Source organism: Marmota flaviventris, chromosome 17, assembly GCF_047511675.1.
Source record: "Marmota flaviventris isolate mMarFla1 chromosome 17, mMarFla1.hap1, whole genome shotgun sequence".
Classification (NCBI taxonomy): domain Eukaryota; kingdom Metazoa; phylum Chordata; class Mammalia; order Rodentia; family Sciuridae; genus Marmota; species Marmota flaviventris.
Window position 1 is genome coordinate 51,154,467 of NC_092514.1, and position 21,182 is coordinate 51,175,648.

The 21,182-nt window shown below is 43.0% G+C and overlaps 1 long non-coding RNA gene across 5 annotated transcripts in view; it reads right to left on the reverse strand.

Moving 5' to 3' along the window:
* The window catches only part of LOC114083391 (uncharacterized), a 41,519-nt gene that overhangs the window by 11,631 nt on the left and 8,706 nt on the right, over positions 1 to 21,182 (reverse strand). For 4 of the 5 annotated variants that reach the window (XR_011705139.1, XR_011705135.1, XR_011705137.1 and 1 more), the window contains one exon: positions 18,557 to 18,707. The exons of the other annotated variant lie outside the window; for it this stretch is intronic. This is a non-coding gene — a long non-coding RNA (uncharacterized lncRNA). Of the gene's footprint in view, positions 1 to 18,556; positions 18,708 to 21,182 lie in introns of those variants that run through there. 5 annotated transcript variants of the gene reach the window in all.

Here is a 21,182-nt window from a genome sequence, read left to right on the forward strand (position 1 = left end):
ATAAGTTCATTGGACTAGACAAAGGTGAATGAAAGGAAGGGAGGGGGGAATGGAATAGGAAAGATGGTAGAATGAACTGGATATCTTTCCTATCCTCATATATGAATATATGACCAGTGAAACTCCGCATCATGTACAACCACAATAATGGGATCCTAATTGGAACAAGTTTTACTTATTCTATATACATATAATATTTCAAAATATACTCCACTGTCATGTAAAATTTAAAAAGCTAAATAAACACAAAGAAAAAGGGGAAAAAAGAATACTAAGATAAAATACAACCTTATTTCTGAAGAGGCACTTTTAAAATAAACAACAGATACACAAATATACAAGAAAAGTAAGGAGGTAGAAAATAAAATTACTCTAAAACAGAGGTCAACAAACTAAGGTTCCCAGGCCAAATCTGACCCACTGCCTGTGTTTTATCAATAAAGTTTTATTGGAACCCATTCATGTCCCTCCCTCTACATTGGTCTCTGGCTGCTTTTTCACTACAAGAGCAGATGAATCATTGCAGCAGAAACCTCATGCTCCAAGAAACTGAGAATGTTGGTGATCTAGCCCTCTACAGAAAAAGTGTGCCGACCCCTGGTGCACTTCCCACGTTGGTGACGCTCAACAGCAGTGACCAGTAACCCATCAAAGAATCCCCGCAAACTTCAGAGGTGGCCATCAAAAGCCATCAAACCATATGGTCTCTCCCAGCAACTCCAGCAGGCATAGAGTAAGGAGGAAAGAACACATTTAATGCTTGTAGTTTTCTTTTTCCCCCCCGGATAAGATAAAACCACAAGCCACTACCACACAACTAAAGGTCAATGAGACTGTTAAGAGAGAGGGACAACAGAGCCAGTCAGAGATATCTGCAGGGTCCCCCAATGATCCAACAGCCTCCTTAAGGAGTAACAGCCCATCCAAAGAGCTAGAAAAGGTCAGGGGAGACGAGGGCTGACGTGACAAAGGAAAGAAGGGAAATTGGAAAAGGCAGAGTATTCATAAATGGGGACGGGAGAGACAGATGGACTGTCACAGAGGGTAAATTGCTCTGAGGATGAGAAATGTGCCAAGAGCTAAGAGAAAATCAAATCCTGGACCCACCACCCGAGGTGGGGAGGGGAATAATAAAGACAAAACTGCAAGGAAAATGATGTACAAATGGTAGTTTTTCCAGAAATAGACTAATAAAATGCAGATGAAACCCATCAAATTGAAAAATGCTCTTCATCACCTGGAATGCAGCAGCGCAGTGTGCTAAAAAGTGTGTGGCTGCGGAAGCCAGTTGGAAAGTTCCATCGCTTCCCAGCACACCCATGTCAAAACGCCCTTTCCTGAGAACAGATTCCATCAGTGGTCCTGCCTACCTCACACGCCTCTCCTGTTGGCACCAGGACCTTGACTGATCCTGGTGTTTATATCAGGAGTGATATTCAGAACTCCCAAGGACAGCTCGGGCATCCATCCGCCAATCAGAGCAGATGCTGGCAGGTGAGCAGTGCCGGTGAGTACCAGCTGGTCCTGATGGGAGACACAGCGATGCCTAGGGTGGATTTGTGAAGAGCCTCACTCCCGAATCAGAACTACTGACCGTGTACCTGTGTGTTAAATGAACTGGAAGAAGATGTGAGTTGGATCTTGGTTATCATGGTGACAACTCTCAGTGTGGACCCAGGATGGCTCCTTCCTTCTTCCTCCAGATTTTGGAGATTATCTGTTTCCCAAGTTGGCTTCTTACCCCAGGTCCTCATATCTAACCTCACCTGCTCAAAGAGAAATCTTTAAGAATGTTATTATTTTTCGTCAATTTTCCTGGAAGGTGACTCTCCTCTCCTGTGCTCCAATAAGCACACACAGTGTGTCTGCTGGTTCCCATAAATGGGAAATCCCCTGTTTCTCTTACTCTTTTTCACCAGAATGCCCAGGTTGGTGGCAGGAGCCCTCAAACTGGGTGAGAGGAAGAGGATTCTCATTGTCTTGAATGGGAAGAGACTTGCTGATTGAGGTCTGAGCTGAAAAATGCACAAAAGGTATATGATTGACCTTTCTGAACCTTGGTTTTCTCACCTGTAGAATGGGTGAAGCAGAATGAAGAAACAATTTTAGCAACTGAAACATGTTTGAGCCTGAACTTCCTGGATGAAAAATATTCTGCCACCCACCCACCAGAGAATACCTGTGAGTGTTGCCTTATTATCAATGAGATAAGAAATCAAACAAGAGTTTGGTTTTAGGTCAAGGTAGTATGGTGAAAAAAAAACACAGTCTGAGAGCCAAGACCACAGGCCCAGGTTCAAGTCTGTTCCTGGCATTAACTGTCAGATGAAGTTCACGTCTAGGATGAGAGTTTCTCTGGAACTAAATGAGGCTCAATTCCAGGATCCTCTCCACTGGCTGTGGTCAGTCCATATCCACCCAAACAGCATCCCATCCTCTATTTTGTAATTTTTCTGTCCAAGTATGATTTACTGGATAAAAAGGGACCATTATTTAAGAAAATAAAAAGTTTGAAAATCCCCATTAACATCTTTTGCTTCTATGACTTGATAATTTTCAAGATCATCTTGAAGTATTTTTGTCAGACGAAAATGTCGTCCTTGACAGCAAAATCCAAAGGCATCATCAGGAAAAGCATGGAGGATTAACCAAGGTATTTACTGGAGAACTCTATAAAGCTCTGAAAAGTTTTCTTCTCCCTGCTTCAAAATGGGACTGGACAGACGGGGTGAGCCCTGGGTGGGTAACATTCATCATAAATGGTCTGTGTCCCAGTCTGTTTGGAAATGTTCCCACATCCATGTTACCCTGTCTTCTCGACTTTAAGACCAAGCTGATCTTCCAGGTGGCACATGGTCATCCTGAAAGGGAAGACCATTGGTTTCCTTCTTTTTTTTTTTTTTTTTTTTTGGCGGGGGGCAGGAGGATAGTGGTGCTTGGGATTGAACCCAGGGCCTTGTGCATGCAAGGCAAGCACCCTACCACCTGAGCTATATCCCCAGCCCGACCACTGGTTTCCTATTGCTGCTCTAAATGATGGCCACAAACTTAATGATATGAAACAACACACATTTATTATCTTACACTTATAGAGGTCAGAAGTCTGCAAAGGGATTCACTGGGCAAAAACCAAGATGCTGGACAGAATGGTTTTTCCTGGAGAGCTCAGGGGGGACCTATTCTTTTCTTCCCCTGTTTCTAGAAGCTGCCCACAACACTGAGCTCACAGCCTCCTCCATCTTCAAAGGCAACAATGGCGGTTGGAGCCCCTCGTGCATCCACCATGTGATCCCGATTCTCCTGCCCTTCTCTGACCCTCATGTGGACACTCGTAATTCCACTGGGCCCATCCAGATAATCCAGAATAGTTCCCCTACCCAGGGTCAACGGATGGGCCACCTTCATTCCATTTTCAACCTTCACCCCCCACCTTGCTGTGTAACATAACATCGTCACAGCTTCTGGAAACAGAACCTTAATGTCTCAGGAGGGTGGGAAGGAGGATATTATTCTGCCTACCACAGGCCATTTACAAAATCTCAGGACCTGCTGGAGCAGGAGGAGGTGGAAAGGGTCATTAGCAGGACACCTACAAGCCCTGGAGTCAGGGGAGAAGGAGAAACTCCAAAGACAGATTGGGAGATGAGTGTTCAGAGCTCTGGTCAAGCAAGCTGGTGTAGGAACTGGAAGTCTTCATCAGAGGTGGGCATGGAGAAATGGACAAGGGTCAGCATAAGGAGGTGGCCAGAACCAAGTGACATACAAGCAAGAACTCAGGATGGTGCAGAGCTGGTAATAGGACACCTGAGTCCCCAAAGCACCAACAGCTATAACAGCAACTCCCTTTCACTGAGTGCTTATTATGTGCCAAATAGAATACTGAGCACTTGAGACTCTCTGTCATCAGTCCTAACAATCCCATGAGCAAGTGGTAACCCAATGGTAACTTCTGATTTTTAATCTAAAACGAATTTGTAGAATTGAAAGTAAATTTAAAATATATCCATTTTTCTAATTCTCCACTTTCATAACTTTTTATTAGAAGGGTTTTTAACCGCACTTCCTAGTATCAGATAATTGATGAGCACCGCACAAGGCACCTTAGGCTGCGTGTTTGGAAAATGTTTTCCCAGCTGACAAGCAGTTTACAGATGTTAGCTCCACTTCCATTTTCCAAGCGTCGCCCCGGGAGTTTTGTGGCTGGCATTACAATCCTGCCTGGGCATTGAGAAACTACACACAAAATACCTCCACCCTGAGGTGTCCAGCCCTTCTCTCTGTTCACTTCTCTTACACCCCAGAAGTTGCCCATTTTCCCCTCCGGGTCTCTGAACATGAGGCAAAGTATTCAGCTCATTGGAGTTGCCAGGGGAAAGAGAGCTGATAATTTAATTTTTGTTTTCCAGAGTTTATTGGATGAATTTGAATTGGCATTGATTCACCTCCGGCAGGAAATCTACCCACAGAGTGCTTTGGCATTTGAGGCAAAGGCAGCTTTTCTTCCAATCTAAAGAACAATAGGAAAATACCTTTCAGGACTGAGTTACGGGGACTCCTCTCACAGACTCCCATTCAGGCTCTGACAGTATCTATCTGTCCTTGATGTATCACCTTCTATACACAGGTGTCAGCTGACACAGTGAGAATCCTGGCCAAAGAAGAAGACGAGGTCTCCCAGAGGGGTTCCCTCACACACCTGGCCAACAGTAGCTGGTCAGGTGGAAAGAGTTAGAGAGCAGATGCACTTTCTAAAATGAGACCAGATCCCAGCGTTCCTCTTGAATCCCTTAGTGGCCCTCCATCACCTATTGGACTCAGTCCACACTAATTACCAAAGGACAAAAGCCTGTTCGTAACCTGGCCTCTCCAGCCTCATTTCCAAGCTTTTCTCCAGCTGGTAGACAGAACCTGTGCCCTGGTCTTACCAGACCATTTGGCTTCCCAGTGCACCATATCTTAAGAGATTTACATGTGCTGTGTGTTCTGCCTGGAAAGCAAATTTCTTCACCTCCACCTCCACACTGTGGGTGAGGCTAACCATTTTTCAACCTCAGGACCCTAGCCAGGTATGACCTTGTCCATCCATTTGCCATCCATTTGCCAATCACCACGACATCAGTAGCATCATACAGGTATATTCACGTAAATGCACCTAACCCAGAAGCTGAGACGGCAAAGAGAAGACACTGCTTCTCTCCACGGCTGTTTTAGCGTCCCTTGGTCATCCCTAACTCAATGTCAGGGTTGAATTTCTCTCTCTCTCTCTCTCTCTCTCTCTCTCTCTCTCTCTCTCTCTCTCATTTAGACCCATAGGAGTAGATCATTCTGCAGGGACCAGCTTTAGAGTATCTGATTTAAGGGTCAGAGAGACCAGATTTCGAATCCTGGCTGCACACACCTTATTATTTCATCTTGCATAACTTACTTACCTATTCTGACCCTTGGTTGTTCCCTTCCACAGAACAGGGGTACTAATGTCTACATTGTAGAAATTTTATATAAATTGGTTAATATGACTTATATAAGGTAACTAGCAGTGTCTGGCACATAGTGGGTGCTCAATAAATGGTATTATATGTTATGTATAGTATGTATTCAGTCAGCTTTGCATTGTTGTGACTAAAATACCCAACAAGAACAACTTAAAGGAAGAAAAGTATATTTGGAGCTCACAGGTCTCGGTCCACAGATGGCTGACTCCTTTGCTTTGGGTCCCAGGTGAGGCAGCATATCAGGGGGAAGGGCCCAGCAGAGGAGGCTGCTCAGCTCATAGTGGAGTCAGGAAGCAGAGAAAGGGGAAAAGGAAGGAGCCCCAAGAAGTATAATCCTGCCAGGACACACCCCCAGTGACTCACGTCCTCTAGCCACGCCCCACCTGCCTATAGGTAGGCTGAATGGACTGCCTGTCGATGTACTCAAACTAGGATGGATTGATTAGGTTACAGCTCTCATAACATGATCATTTCATCTCTGCATGAATACAGGAGTTTTGGGGGGACACCTCTTATCCAAACCATAACAATATGTAACAAATTTAAAATTCACGTTTTAATAAAAAGGAAAACATACAGCCATTCCACTGTATCCACAGGGGATCTGCTCCAGGATCCCCTGTGCCTACCAAAATCCAGGAATATTCAAGTCTTTTATAAAATATGGTGTAGTATTTGTGTAGATGTGTAGATCCTGTGCACATCCTCCCATATACTTTAAACCAACTCTAGCTTACTTAAAATACCTAATGTAAGTGCTATGTGCTATGGTTTGGAAATGATTTGTGTATGTGTCCCATAAGTTCATGTGTTAGAAGCTTGTTGATTTTGATGGGACTCAGTGGCGAGGTAATACACCTTTATTAAGGATTAATGTTTTTCTTGTATTGAGTGTATTCTTGTTGTATTGAAAGTGGTTATTAGAAGCAAAACCGGCACCTCCTCTGACTCTCTTGCTTCCTGTCTCACCACATGATCTCTCCTCCACAAGGACTCCCACCATTGTGACACTGTCTTCCATGAGGCCTTCACCAGTGCCATGCTTTGAATCTCCAGAACTCTGAGCTCAATACCTCTTTTCTTTATAAATTAACCAGTCTCAGGTATTCTGTTATAGCAACACAAAACAGACCAAGACACTATGTGAATAGTGCTTATACTGCATTGTTTAGGGAGTAATGACAAGGGGGTGGGGAAATGTCTGCATGTTCAATACAGGTGCAATTTTTTTCCAAATACGTTTGATCTGTGGTTGGTTGAACCATGGATGCAAAAATCCATTGGCATGGAGGGCCAAGTGTAACACATCAGGTTGCAAAATTAGTTCCCTCAGAAGTGCAGCTGAAATGGAAAAGTGGGAGAGTGAGTGAGAGAGCATCTCTAGGTGACTGGTCATTAACTGCCTCTCCTTTAGGAAGGGTGTTCAAAATGTCACAACAAAGAGCCCAGAGATCATCCAATCCAACTCCCCAACATTGTACTTTTCAAGAAGGAATCAAAGACCCAGTGGCACTGCTGTGAAGCCTTAGAGTCCAGAAGCTTCAAAGGACAAGAGTAGAAAGTAATTAAGAGAAGTTAGCTGCCTCAAATTGGTTTTGGAAGCAGGTGGGGCATAAATAATACATAAAATAAATAAAGAAGATTAATACTTTTCTTCTTAAGAGCAGCAGAGACTGCCGGAAGCTGATAAACCAGAAACCAAGTGAAAAGACCCTGTAGATAGGAGACAGATATTAAACCCCCTTCAATCATGAAAGAAGGGCAATATTCAGATGAGACGGACAGATCAGAGTAAAACAGTCTTCAAAGGCAGAGCATCAGTGACAAAATGCACCCTATTTATAAGCAGTGGGTAGAAATTAATGTGTCTTTTTTTAATAAAGAAAGGCTTAATAGGAAAGCATACATGAGTATGAAAAAGGTCCATTTAGCATAAGTTACTGCAAACAGAAAGTTTCCCAAAGTGTTTGCATCATTTCGAGAAGAATCTATGTTCCCAAGGCTAGTATTTCCCTTGTTAAATGATGTCACTGATGAAATATTCATTTACTCAGCAAATAGCTATTGAACACCTATTAAGTACCAGGCACTGTTTGTCTGGGACCCAGGAATATGCTAGCAAAGAAAACAAAGTCCTGCCAGAGAAGAGAGATGGAGAGTAAACAATTACATAAGCAAGATGATTTTTAGAGAGCAACGAGCACTCTGTGGAAAAATGAGACAGGGTGAGGAGGAGGAGGGAGGGGCTTTGGGGATGAGAAAAAGATCTCTGAGGCAAGACCGTGGTGGTCGCACTGTCTGATAGAGGATTGGAGAAATGAAGAACTGGGGACAGTATTCTAAGCAGAAGAACCCAAGTCAGAAGCCTCCAAGGAATGAGCTAGGGTTTTGTTCAAGGAACAGAGAGAAACCAAGCACCCCTGGAGGAGCAAGAGCAAAAAGGGAGAGGCCAAGAAGAGGTCAGAGAAGCAGGAAGGAGACGGCTCTGGGCCCAGGAGGCCAGAGGAAGCAGCTCGAATGTTCTACCGCAGACAATGGGAAGCTATCTGAGGCTTTAAGCATGAAAGTGAAATAATCTAACTTACGTTGTCAACATCGAGTTTTAAAATCATCACTATAACGGGAGTCGGTCTCTGACGGTTGTTCTTAGAGGTAGATCCTGACACCAGAAAACAGCAGAAACTCCCTTCGAGTGAGGCCAAAACCTCCATCTAAAGAACATGTGTATATAATGCAAATAAAATTCCAGGGCTACTGGCCCAGTGTCGGTTATGATTCATTCATTCGTTCATTGGCTCATTCATTTTGTTCATTCAACAAGTATTTATTGCCAGGCATAGAGCCGTAAAGAAAACAAAATGTATTGCCTAATGGGTCTTACATTTTAAGAGGGAGACAGTCAATAAACAAACACATAAATATTTAATGCTAGTGCTAAAAAGTACCATGGAGGAATATAAAATCACATAAGAGAATACCTGGAAATGATATTTTGATTTTTCTCCTTTTAGAGAAAAAGTTCCTCTGAGGGATGGAGATGTGAGCACACGGCTCAATGAGCCACACAGACCTCCAGGGAGGGGACAATCCAGGCAAAGCAACAGCAAACACAGAAGCTCTGAGGGAGACCACTATGGCCACTCTGTCGCACACACAGCAGAGCCAGCAAGGCTGAACCAAACTAGCAATGGGGAGAATAGAAGGCCATGCACTCCGAGATCAGCTCTGTGTGTAGAAGTGACCATTTTCCTCACCACTGCCCTGCCGGGTCAACTTTGTCATACACCAAGTGTCCACAGATGGCCTAAGTCTCCCCAGGAGCCCTCTGCTCTGTTCTGTGGGTCTGTGTACCTGACTTGTGCCAATGTCAGGAGAGTCAGGAGACAGAAACCATACCAGGAATTCAAACAGGGAAATGTTTAATATAAACAATTATTAACTTGTAAAAGACAGTGAACTATTAAGAGGATTTAAAGAGAGCTCTACGAAAAACAGAAGTAGCAAATGCGAAGTGTAGCTATTTACCCTAGGGCTGAGGCAGTACCCAAATTTGGAACAAACTTGGAAAGGGGCCTTCCACCAAGGCTGAGATGGACACCTCCCTGGAGAGCAACCAGCGGCAACCCACTGGGTAGCGATAACACTGACAAGGGCCCTGTGGGTCAGAAGTGGTCTGCAGCCAGCCAGCCAGGACAGTAGAACTGTAACTGCTTCTTATGGTGCCATAGCCCAGGGCTGGCAAGATGGACGGTGCCCAGTGAGGTGTTGGAAGGTGAGTACCACTGAGTCTTCCACAAGCTCCCACTGATCCTTTCATACTATAAAAACAAAGAGAAAATCTCCCCAACACCCAGACAAGCAGTCCCTTCTCTGCTCCGCCTTGCAATGTCCCTCCAGCACCCTCTACTGACAAAGTCTGACGTTTCACCACTGGGTAACAAAGGTTTCCAGGGTCCAGCTCCCCTGTCGCAGAGCAGAGCCAAGGCTGGGTTTGGAACTAAAAGTCAATAGTTGATGACTGGCACAATTGCACTATGGTAATTATTTAGCTCTATAGTGGATTTTGAAATCCTTTAAAAATAGATCTCGAAGAAGTCCTCTACATTCTTATTCAGGAGTATCTTGGCTATTCCTGGACCTTCTGCATTTCCAAATAAATTTTGGAATCAGCTTGTTGGATTAAAAAAGAAAAACATTGCCATTTTTATTGAGATTGCACTGCATATATAACCATTTGAGGAGTTATTGACTTTTCACAATTCTTTTGTTGTTGGGTAGGGTACCAGGGATGGAACTCATCAGGATCACTTGACCACTGAGCCACATCCCCAGCCTTATTTTGTATTTTATTTAGACCCAGGACCTCACTGAGTTGCTTAGCACCTCGCTTTTGCTGAGGCTGGCTTTGAACTCGAGATCCTCCTGTGTCAGCCTCCCGAGCCGCCGGGATTACAGGCTTGTACCACCATGCCCAGCGACTTTTCACAATCTTGAGCCTTTCCTTTCCTGAACATATTATAACTCTCCATTTATTTAAGTGTTTTAAAATTTTTAATTTTTCACATTCTAAACAGAGTTTTTGCCAAGACTTAGAAATTATTTCTAGGTGTTTGGTATTTGGGGTTGGTGGCCCTGAATGTTAAGTAAGAGTACAGTTGAGCTGCATTCAGCTCCTTGGATACAGATATCATGTAGAAGGAGAGACTGAATCTGGGGTGGTGGTTGAGAAGAAGGACAGAGAGAAATAGGAGCAAGAGAGTGACTCCATAGGAGAGGATTTGTACAGGGGGTTAAAATGATGGGCCATGAGAATTTAATTAGGCAATGGGGAAAGTGAGGGCATGAGAAGGGTAAGTGCAAGGTCAGTGAACTGAAGGTCCCGGGGAGTTCAAGAGTTATGAGAGTTAGGTGTTCAAGAGAGTGAGCTGCAGTGATATAAGATGAGAGTCTCAGAATGTGATGCTCGACATTGTGTGGAGCTCTCAGAGCAGTGCCATCTTATGGCGCCTTCCGCGGTGGTTGCAATGTTCTGTATCTGAGATGTGGTTAGTGCTACTGAAGGATTCTAGTTTTAAATATAATTTTTAAATTCAAATTGAAAGAGTCACATGTGGCTACTGGCTACCATGTTGGGCAGAACAAATTTAGCATGTGACCACAGTGATGTAGGGCTGAAGGACAAAATCATCAGAGATGGGATAGCCAAGCAACCTGGAGGTACAAAACGCTGAGTGGCTCATTCATATGGACTTTGAAAAAACCAAGAATGATGGCAGGAACGGAGGTGGAAAGGAAGAAGTAAAAGCAGGTGCTTTGGTTTTCGGTGCCTGAGCTTAACCACAGGCCTGAGGAGAAGTGTACCAGGAGGGCGGTGTGTTTCGAAGAAGCTGCATTCTTCAGGGGCGAGGAAGGAAGGGTGTTCTGGAAGGGCTAATGAGGAGCAGACAGGAGTCTGCCCCGCCTCCTGGCCCAGGAGTGAGCAGGAAGCCTGGGAAGGAGATGGTCCACCAGGGAGGCTACAGGAAATAGGTGGCTTCAAGGAAGGGCGTTTCAGAGCAAGGAGAGAAAGGAATATTCCAAAGAGCATGAGAATATTGAGCATTTAGCTACTGACAGACCATTGAGTTTCGAAGAACAGACAGGAAGGACCTGAGGTAACAACCCAGATGAGGTTAGGAGTCCAGATAATACAGGACTGCCTGAGAGACTTGAAAGACTTCTGGTAACTGGAGGAAAGTCCTTGTGGTCACTTAGAGCAACAACTTCCAGTCATTTTTGACTGGAACTGAAGAAGAAATATTAATATAAGTATAGCCATTTTGGAAAACAGCATGGCAGTTCTTAAAATAATTAAAAATAGAACTATCACATAACCCAGCAATCCCTCTTCTGGGTACACATACCAAGGAAGTGAAATTAGTATATGGAGAAGACATCTGTACTTCACAAGAGTTAAGATGTGGACACACCTAAATGTTTATCAACAGATGAATGGTAAAAGAAAATGTGTGCGTATGTGACTATTCATTTTTAAAAAGAAGGAACTTTCCAATCCCGTGGCACACACCTATAATTCCAGGGGTTCTGGAAGTTGAGGCAGAGGATTGCAAGTTCAAAGCCAGCCTCAGCAACTTAGTGAGACCTTGACTCAAAATTTTAAAAAATAAGCTGGGCACAGTGGTACACACCTGTAATCCCAGCAGCTTGCTAGGCTGAGGCAGGAGGATCGCAAGTTCAAAGCCAGCTTCAGCAAAAGCGACTCAGTCAGACCCTGTGTCTAAATAAAATACAGCATAGGGTTGGGGATGTGGCTCAGTGGTAGGGGGCCCCTGAGTTCAAAACCCAGTACCCAAAAAAATAAATAAATAAAAATCAAAAGGGCTGGGAATGTGGCTCAATGGTAAAGCCCTGCTGGGTTCAATCTCCAGTTAAATAAGCAAATTAAGGAAATTCTGTCATTTGCAATAACATGGATGAATCAAGAGGACATTATGCTAAGTGACATAAGACAGGCACAGCATGATCTCACTTCTGAAATTCAACTCAGGAGCAGAGAGTAGAATGGTGGTTATCAGGAGTAAGGTGTGGGAGAGGGCAGGACTGGAGGGACATTGATCAAAAGATACAAAATTTCAGTCAGACAGGAAAATCAAGTTCATGTCATTTATTTTACAACCTAATAACTATCATTATTAACAACATATTGGATTCTTGAAAAATGCTTAGAGTCTAGGTTTTAAATGTTCTCACTGCAAAAAAAAAATGATAAAGATGTGAAGGAATGGAGGTGTAGTAGGATTAATCAAATTATACTAGAACAATGAGTACCAAAAGGATTCAAATGAGGCATAAGCAGCATTTGCTTCCAAACCTGACACCAGCTCACCTCAACTCAGAAATGTGTTGTATTCCAAAATTTTATATGCACAGTAGGATTTTTTTTGAACTCAGAATAAAATTTTTCTTTAAGATTAGAAATTGAAAGCATACCCATATGCATGTGTATTTATGTATATGTACCCTTATATTTTGCCTAAAATATAGAAATTTTATTTATTTATATGTATATTTGCATACACACATTCAGAGGTTCTTAATTCTAAGTCCATCAGCAGATTTACAGTGATTCATGAGCCCCCTGAAGCTTTAGACAAAATGTCGAGTGTACAATATCCTGGGAAGAGCTTCCACAGCTCCCAGAAACTGCTCAAAGTATCCGTGACCTCAAGTGGATTAAGAAGCCCTGCAACAGAGCACAGGACTCAGAGCCCTCGGTTTAAGTCTCAGCGTGACTACTTGCTGTATTGACCTTGAGCCAACTGCATAACTTCTTTGTGTCTCCTATGTCTTCATCTTATGGTGAGAACTGAAGAATATGGCACAACGTAGTGCCCCTTTTAGCACAAGGGCAGCTGGTAGTGACCTGAGCTCCCAGAAAGTCCTGGAACAATCCAAATTCCCAGCTCTCTTCTAGGAATATTGGGGAAAATCCTGTGGATTTTTAAATTTGCTACCCCAGTAACCCAAACTGTCCCTTTTCCAACCTTATATGCAGAAGATCCAGACATCGCTGCCTCGCTAGCCTGTGTATCTCCCAATTTTCCAACTTTCCAAGATTTCGAAGCAAAAAATCTTAACACCAGCGAGATGCTTAATAGTCCTCTTGCTCTTAAACCCCACTGCTGAATGTGACTTCACATGGATCCTTTGATGTAAAGCTTGTGCTCAAATTCATTAGACCATCACCAGAACACCTGTGCTGCTGCGCTGCCTCCTGCAGGCTAACCTCTTTAAATGGGCCCCACCCAATCTCGCCCACATGTACTTTGACGTGGTAATCATCTCCAGAATTTGTTCAAGCAACATCTTGACCATTAATTCGACCTGGCTCCTACCTGCTCTCACCTTCTGTCATTTTCTGGTCTTGAATTTATTTCAAATCTTGGTCGTTCGATTTGTTCTCCTTGTTTAACTACCTACTTAACATCTGCTGGATCTCTGAACTCTCTGAGGCATAAATTTGCTTCTTTGCTCCCTGAAGCCAGTAGGGAGAAGCAGTGGGGCTGCTTCCTGTCCACTTCCACAGTGGGAATTGTACAAGGACAACTGCATCAGGGGTTGGGGTCTAATGCAGTTCACTTGACACAGTTGGCTCATGTGCCTCCTCATCTGGGGTCCCTGAGGTCAGGCTGAGCTGGTCACAAGGGGAATAAACAAGTATCCAATGTCCTAGGAAGCAAGGCACTCATTACTAGTGATCATTTCACATCTCAGTGAGACCCTGTCTCTAAATAAAATATAGAACAGGGTTGGGGATGTGGCTTAGTGGTCGAGTGCCCTGGAGTTCAATCTGCGGTACCGTCCCTCCCCACCCACCCCACCCCCCCCCAAAAAAAAAAAAAACTGCACACCAGGGGGGGGAAATTTTGAAAGGACACCAGGAAACAAAGTCAAAGGTGACTGACCACAAGGTTAAGGCATAAGAGAAAGCTGACAATAGAAGAGGCAGATAAGAGGAAGGCCACACGCTGGAGAGAAGTGGAGCAGTTCTGTCTTAGTTTATGATACTGAGCTTCTACAAGGTCCAGGTTAGCCCTTGAAAGAATATCAGGCCAACACCGTTCCTGCTTGGAATCAGACTTGTTTTCACTCACTATCGACTCTTCGCATTCATCTTTACTAACGCTGCCCTGCTTATCTGAGTCAGTGTGGTACACAGGATGTGAACTCCTAACTAGAAAAAATTTAATTTTTTCCTCTGCCATTTAATCACTGAGACGTTAGCCCATTTTCCTCTCATTTTTCCAAGAATCTTTCTGTAGAGCTCTCATCAAGATGCAGCAAACAGAATTCTACTCTTACAATGGTTGGCTCCGGGAAACCCAATCATCTCCTCCAGTGGAGGACACAGAGCACCCGGGGTGGGGTGGCTTTATCCTGTGATTTTTGTTTTGCTTTTATGGGTTTTGGCTTTATTTTTTTTTCACTGCTTTCCTCAAATACAAAGCAAACTTCAGAGCTTGGTTTGGTTCCAGAAATAAAATATAAAATAAAAATAATAATATAAGAACCTTATCTTAAACTGTAAATAGAAACTAAAACATGTTACACCTTCCACCTGCTCATGGGGGGACAGACAGGTCAGGTCTGAAGTCATAGGAGAGGCTAATATCTTAATTAGAATTAAGAATGGACACATGAGGGGAGACTCGAAATTATACAGAGCAGCAAGCAATTGCCTTGATGAGGTGGTCAAAGTTAACATCATCTGTGAGAGGCAGGTGGACATTGGGTACCTCTAAGCGTGGTACCTTGAGAGGGACACAGAATCTCTTAGAGAGATTTAGGGATGCATCACTTGAATCTAACTATGAGAAAACATCAGAAAAATCTCAAAGCAAGGAAGCTTCTATGAAACACAAAAACAGGATTGTACCTTCACAAATGTCAATGTCATATCTGACAAATCAAGACTGCAAAATGTTCCAGATTAAAGAAAACTAAAGAGACATGATAACTAAAGGAAATACTTGATTCTACATTCGTTCTTGTACTGAAGAGGGAAAAATACTATAAAGGGCATTATTGGATCAATTGACAAAAATTGGAATATGCATGGTAAGGTATCACATTGATGTTAAATTATTGACGTTGACATGTAACAAAATGTATTTTATTAAAAGGTACATAAAGTATTTGCAAGAGTCATGATGTATGTAGTCTATTTTCAAATTTCTCAGAAAAAAATTATAAGTGTATGTTTGTATTTATGTACATAAGGAGAGGCTACAAATCATAAAGTAAATGAGTAAAATGTTAACAACAGGTTATCTGGATATACAGCATATTGACGGTCTGTGGACTATTCTATTTTTTACAGCTTTTTGAAACATTTCCAAATAAAATGGGGTGGTTTTGGGGTTTTCGTGTTTGTCTTTTCATGAATGCTTACAGGTTCATTTTGCCTTGCTTACCCTGAATTTCACACGCAAGAGCCTTACAAATCTTCTTCTTTTAAGATGAACCAAAGCAATAAGAACCCAGAAAATTCCAGGATTTGGGAATGTTTACTTACACCAAAAAAAAACAGCAAGACCTAGGTTCTTTTCTGCCTCCTTTGTCAATTCAATCTCATATTAACCTAAACTGTCAAGCATATATATTAACATGATATCATTTTGTCCTTGGAGATTTTTTAATAGTCCCATTCTTCCATCCATGCCTGGTGAAAGTCCCGTGGCCTTCCCAAGATCTCTGAAAACCCTGAATATCTCCATCCCAGCATCACTTAGCAGCTGACCAAGGAGCCCCATTTATCTGGCACCGTGGGGCTTCCTGGGACATCAATTTTCAGTGGTAAGATTGGGAGAGTCCTCAGTGGTCACTCTACATTGTGGTTCTGAGTTTTCTGGCTCCAGATGAAAACCTGGCTTCACTACCATCACCCACAGCGTTCTTCTTCTCTGCCCCTCTGGCATGGATCTGAAACTCAGCCCCTTTTCTGTGGTGACAATCTGTCCCACAGTGGAAAGGCTCTCTGGAGCCACTGAAGGAAGTAATAGGTGCATCCGATCTGACCAGTGAGTTTGATGACTGCCCAGGGCTCAGTCCCCTCTCTCCTTTGGTGTCTGGGCTCACTTCCCTCTCTGGATCCTTCTGAAACTCAACTCCTCTCCCTTCATTATTATGCAAAAAAAATTGCCTCTGGACTCATACTCCTGAGTCTCTTTTTACATGATGTCAAACATCTTAATGTTTCTCACTGAACACAGAGTCAACTCCACATTTTTTCTCTTTAGAGGCCAGAACTCAGGACAATGACTGTGAAAGTTTTGTTTTTCCTTTTCTCTGCAATACTAAAAAAAAAAAGTTTGTATCAAGAAAGAGACTAAACTCCATGCTCTATATAGTTTGAACTTCATGTATACTTTATTTTATTCTGATTTGTTGAAACTAGCAATTCATGGTTGGTGTACTTGATAACATAACATCTTCAATATGTATATTTTAATATGTAATATTCAAAACACTCCTACATACATCACCTCATTTGATTTGTGCATCATCACTAACAGATGGCCTGGACAGGTGTGGGATGCTCAGTTAGCGAATTCAAACCCTGAAGCTTAGATAATTACTGTGACTCACAAGAAAGCAATAGAGACGTGTCTTTGACTCTACTAAGCTCAGGACTCTTGCTACCATTCCATAGCCTCATGTTCATTCTGTATTAACCAAAATGCCTAATTAACCAAAAAAAAATTGATTCCTGACTCATGCACTATATCAGAAAATTTATCCAATGTGACAGAACAGACCTGAGTGGGTGAGAAGAAATCCTTTCATCCTGTTAAGAAATGCCAGTCTTGCAGCTACAGCCAGGTGCTACAGGAGCCTTTCCATCCAGACTCAGGGCTAATCAGGCCCTGGACAGTCAGTGATTATTCCCTGCTCCCCTGGAAGAGTGTGAGAGGCTGCCTGAGGTGGGTGTTATCTCCGTGTCGAAGGTCCCTTGCCTCGGTGGAACGTCTGGCCCTCTGCTCTCCCACTCCCCACCTCTGCCTTTACTTTCCAACCAATGTTACAGCTTGAGCGATGTCACAGTTTAATTTGCCTCCAGTTCTTTCAAGCAGCAGGGCTTCAGCCTTATCTGACAGAGTCAAGGTTCCATTTCACCTCTGCTACTCAGACAAGGCTGCCCCACACTTTACCCTAATAGCTCCTGTCTTCGTTTCTTTCCTTCTGGGCTTGCTTGGAAAACAAGACAACATTTCTCTGAGTCCCTTTTTCAGGAGTCAAGATCAGGCTTCATGAGGGTAGTAACCCATCTGTGTTGAGTTGTGGGGCTGGGGCTATATATTCAGTGGTTATTGGGGATACAAATCAAGTGTCAGCTAATGGATAGCCAAGGATTTCAACCAAAATGATGCATTGGCTTATAGTCTGGGGCACAACTTTTCAACTTAGCACTCGTGACATATTGGGTTGCATTACTATTGTGGGGGGACTGTCCTGTGCACTGGATGTGTTTAGAAGAAACTGTGCCTCCTCCCACTAGATATTAACAGCAGCTCCTCAAAGTTCTGACAACTAAAATTGTCTCCAAGAATTGCCAAAAGTTCCCTGAGTTGGGAGAGGCAGTATCCCACCCCCAACCCCCTTGAGAACTACTGGCCAAGGATTATTAGCCCAGAGTGAAAAAAGAGACAAGAGTCTTAAGATCAGGGTTAGGTAGATGAAGAACAGAGGAGAAACCAAGTTGCCATACCAATCAAGTAAGAACCTTTGCCACCATTAAGAGAGAAATGCTGGGCTGGGGTTATAGCTCAGAGGTAGAGTGCTTGCCTAGTATGTGACACGTGTGAGGCACTGATTTCCATCCTCAGCACCACATAAAAATAAATAAATAAAGGCATTGCATCTTTCTACAACTAAAAAAAAAAATTAAAAATAAATAAATATATAAAGGAAATGGCTAAGGTGGCTAGCCATTTTTAAAAAGAGAGATAGAGAAAGGCCCAGTCGGGTGTGGTGGCTTATGTCTGTAATCCAAGTGGCTCAGGAGACTGAGGCAGGAGGATTGAGAGTTCAAAGCCAGCCTCAGCAACTTAGCAAGGTCCTAAGCAACTCAGTGAGACCCTGTCTCTAAATAAAATACAAAAATGGACTGGGGATGTGGTTCCATAGTTAAACACCCCTAGATTCAATTCCTGGTACAAAAAAAAAATGAAAAGAAAAGCCCCAAACTGACCCTCAAAGGGAGCTGGACCTGAGCTTGTGGTTTAAAGAACAGAGTCTAGGGGACCTGGACATATTCAATTAAGACCTTTCTCCTGATAACCCAGGGTGATCAATATCAGTACATTAGGCAGCTTCTCAGCTTGCCGCCCACGTCCTGATCTCTCTCCTAACACAGAGACAGAAGCACACTTCCCTCCTCATGTTTGACCTCAGGGCAGAAGTGCAGATACATCCTCTCTGGGTCAAAACATTGTGTCATTCTACAGGTCCCTGTATCATTGGGGAATGAGTTGGGCTGCAAGTAATATAAAACAGATCACTAGTTTAAAGAAATAAGAAATTTCTTTTCCACATAAGAATTCTTTGGGTGAACAACTGAGAACAGCTCCGTGATTGCAGGGCTAATTTCTTGCTGATCTTCTGAGCTTCTCCCATGTGGCTACATGCAGGCTGCTTCCGCTCCAGGCATTTGATCTATATGTTCCAGGAAGGAAAAACCAGAGATGGTATCAGCTGCTCATCTTTTTTATGAATAAAATCATTTCTAGGATCAAGGAAGGCAGAGGAAATGAGTATTTAGCTTTTTCAGCCTCTACAAAGCAGGCAAGCCAAAAAGGAATGGGTATTGGATTAGCTAAATAATGAAGTCTTCCAAGTAGAGACTTGAATTTTTCCCAGTTGTCACCTGACTGCTCTTTAGCCTAGAGAGAAGGCAGCCACCAAAATGCACACACCAAAATGTGTTTGGGTCAAGTAGATTCATCTACAAAGACACATGGAAACAAAATTCTCTGTTCCTCTCCCACCAGGCTTTTCCCATACCACATCCAATTGATCAGTGCATCCTTCTTTCTCTTCCAAACCTTACCACAAGCTCAGCTACTTCTCTGAACTCCTTCATGCCCCTGTGCTCAGCACTGTAAAGCTTGCCTAGGCAACTACATCTGTGTATTAACTGGTCTTCCTGCTCCCCTGGCTGCCTCTCTCCAGTCTTTCCTCCCTGTAATGGCCAGTAATCTCCCCACATGTCCATCACAAATCATCAAAGGAGCTAGGGAAAGAAGTTAAATGCAAAACACAACACATTATATGATTCCTTCATATCAAATAGCCAATAGGGACAGTGAGTAGATGAAGAGTCATCAAGAACCAGGGTGGTGACAGGCAATGACTACAAAGAAGGAGCAGAAATTAGCAGGGCTGATGGAAGTGTTCCAAAACCACCTTGCGGCAACGGTGGCACACCTCTGAAGACGTACTCGACATCATCTAATTGCACACTTGAAACGGGTGCATTTTATGGTATATAGTGATACCTCAATGAAGCTGCTTTTTAAATGGGAGACTTCCAGGGATATCCCTAATACTTAGAATAATTTTCTCCATCCCCCCACTTAAAAAGCACTACAGGCTGCAGCCCTTGCCCACATGTCTGTGCTTGTCATCGTCCCCCATCTCCACTGCACGTTCACTATACTCCATCTCATCTTAGAGACTTTCTCTCTCCCAACCTCCAGATTGGCTTCTCCTTGACATTCAGATATTGGTCTCACTGCCACTTCTGAAAGCGGCCTTCCCTGACAACCCAACCCAAAATATCCACCCACTAACCATCACCCTGTTTTAATTCTCTGCTTTGACTTATTTCTACCTGACATTTCCCTTGTAGTTTGCTTAACATATGTCCTCACTTGCCAATGTTCATGTGAGTTGGAACCTTTGTGACAGGAAATCCCTAGTCATGTCCCATTTTTTACTTATAGAGGGTATAGCAGATATTCACCAAATGGATAAAGGGCTAAATGAATGAATAACTGAGAATACCAGAAACCCATGCAAATAAAAATTCTGATATTTAATTTTCCCCAAGGAAGGAGTTTCACGTGCTTACTTTGAGTTATAGAGATCACACATTAAAAAAAAAAAAAAAAAAAAAAACTCCATATAATGGACTCCAGTGAAACTTCCTAAAACCACAGAGGCACCTCTGAAATTAATTGCTCTACTCAAGGCACGTTATGTATTGGAGAGCAAAACCAATTTCAAATGGTCCTGACAAAGAGGAGTTTATTCTATATGCACAAATAACAGTCCTTTAGAAATCTAAGGAGTCCTTTTTTTTTTTTTTTTTTTTTTCCTGGTACTGGGGATTGAACCCAGCAGTGCTTTACCATTGAGCTGCATTTCCAGCCCTTTTTATTTATTTATTTACTTATTTATTTTAATTTTGAGACAGGGTCTCGCTAAGTTGCTGAGGCTGGTCTCAAACTTGTGAAACTCCTGCCTGAGTTTTCCCAAGTCACTAGGATTACAGGCATTCTAAGGAATCATTGAGACAGAAAAGAATACTTTCTACCAGGTGCCATGTGGGTCCATTTTAACTTCTCTTGACTACTAGCACTGATCTCCTGGGAGTTTTTCCATTTCCTTTACTATGACCTTGGCCTTGAACAAATGTGATATGGAGGGGGGGGGTACAATTGTTTTCACAGGAGTTAAAAGGACAAGTCAGAGGAGTGAATGCTTGAGTAAGACGCCCAGAAGGAAGGAATGGGACAGACCAGAGTAGGAAAGAACGCAGACAGAAAAGGCACAGAGAAGGACTAGCAAGGCTGATGCAGGCAGTTCCAGGTTACTAGTTGTCACTAAATCTGAATGAATAGGAAAAGAAACACACATATATAGGGGCATTGCTTATGGACAGGCACCATACTATGCATCAGGGTACCAAGCTGAAACTGCAGTTCCTACCTTGAAGAATTCATAGCCAAGCTCATCAGAATCTTGCAACTAATTTTTTTTTCAGTGCTGGGGATTGAATCTAGGGCCTCATGTATGCTAGGCAAATACAGCACCACTGAACCAGTCCCCAGCCCTGGAACCTAATTTGTACCTACTATAGAGATTCAGGGAGACCAGGAAAGTTAGATAAGCTGATGGTTTTAAAAA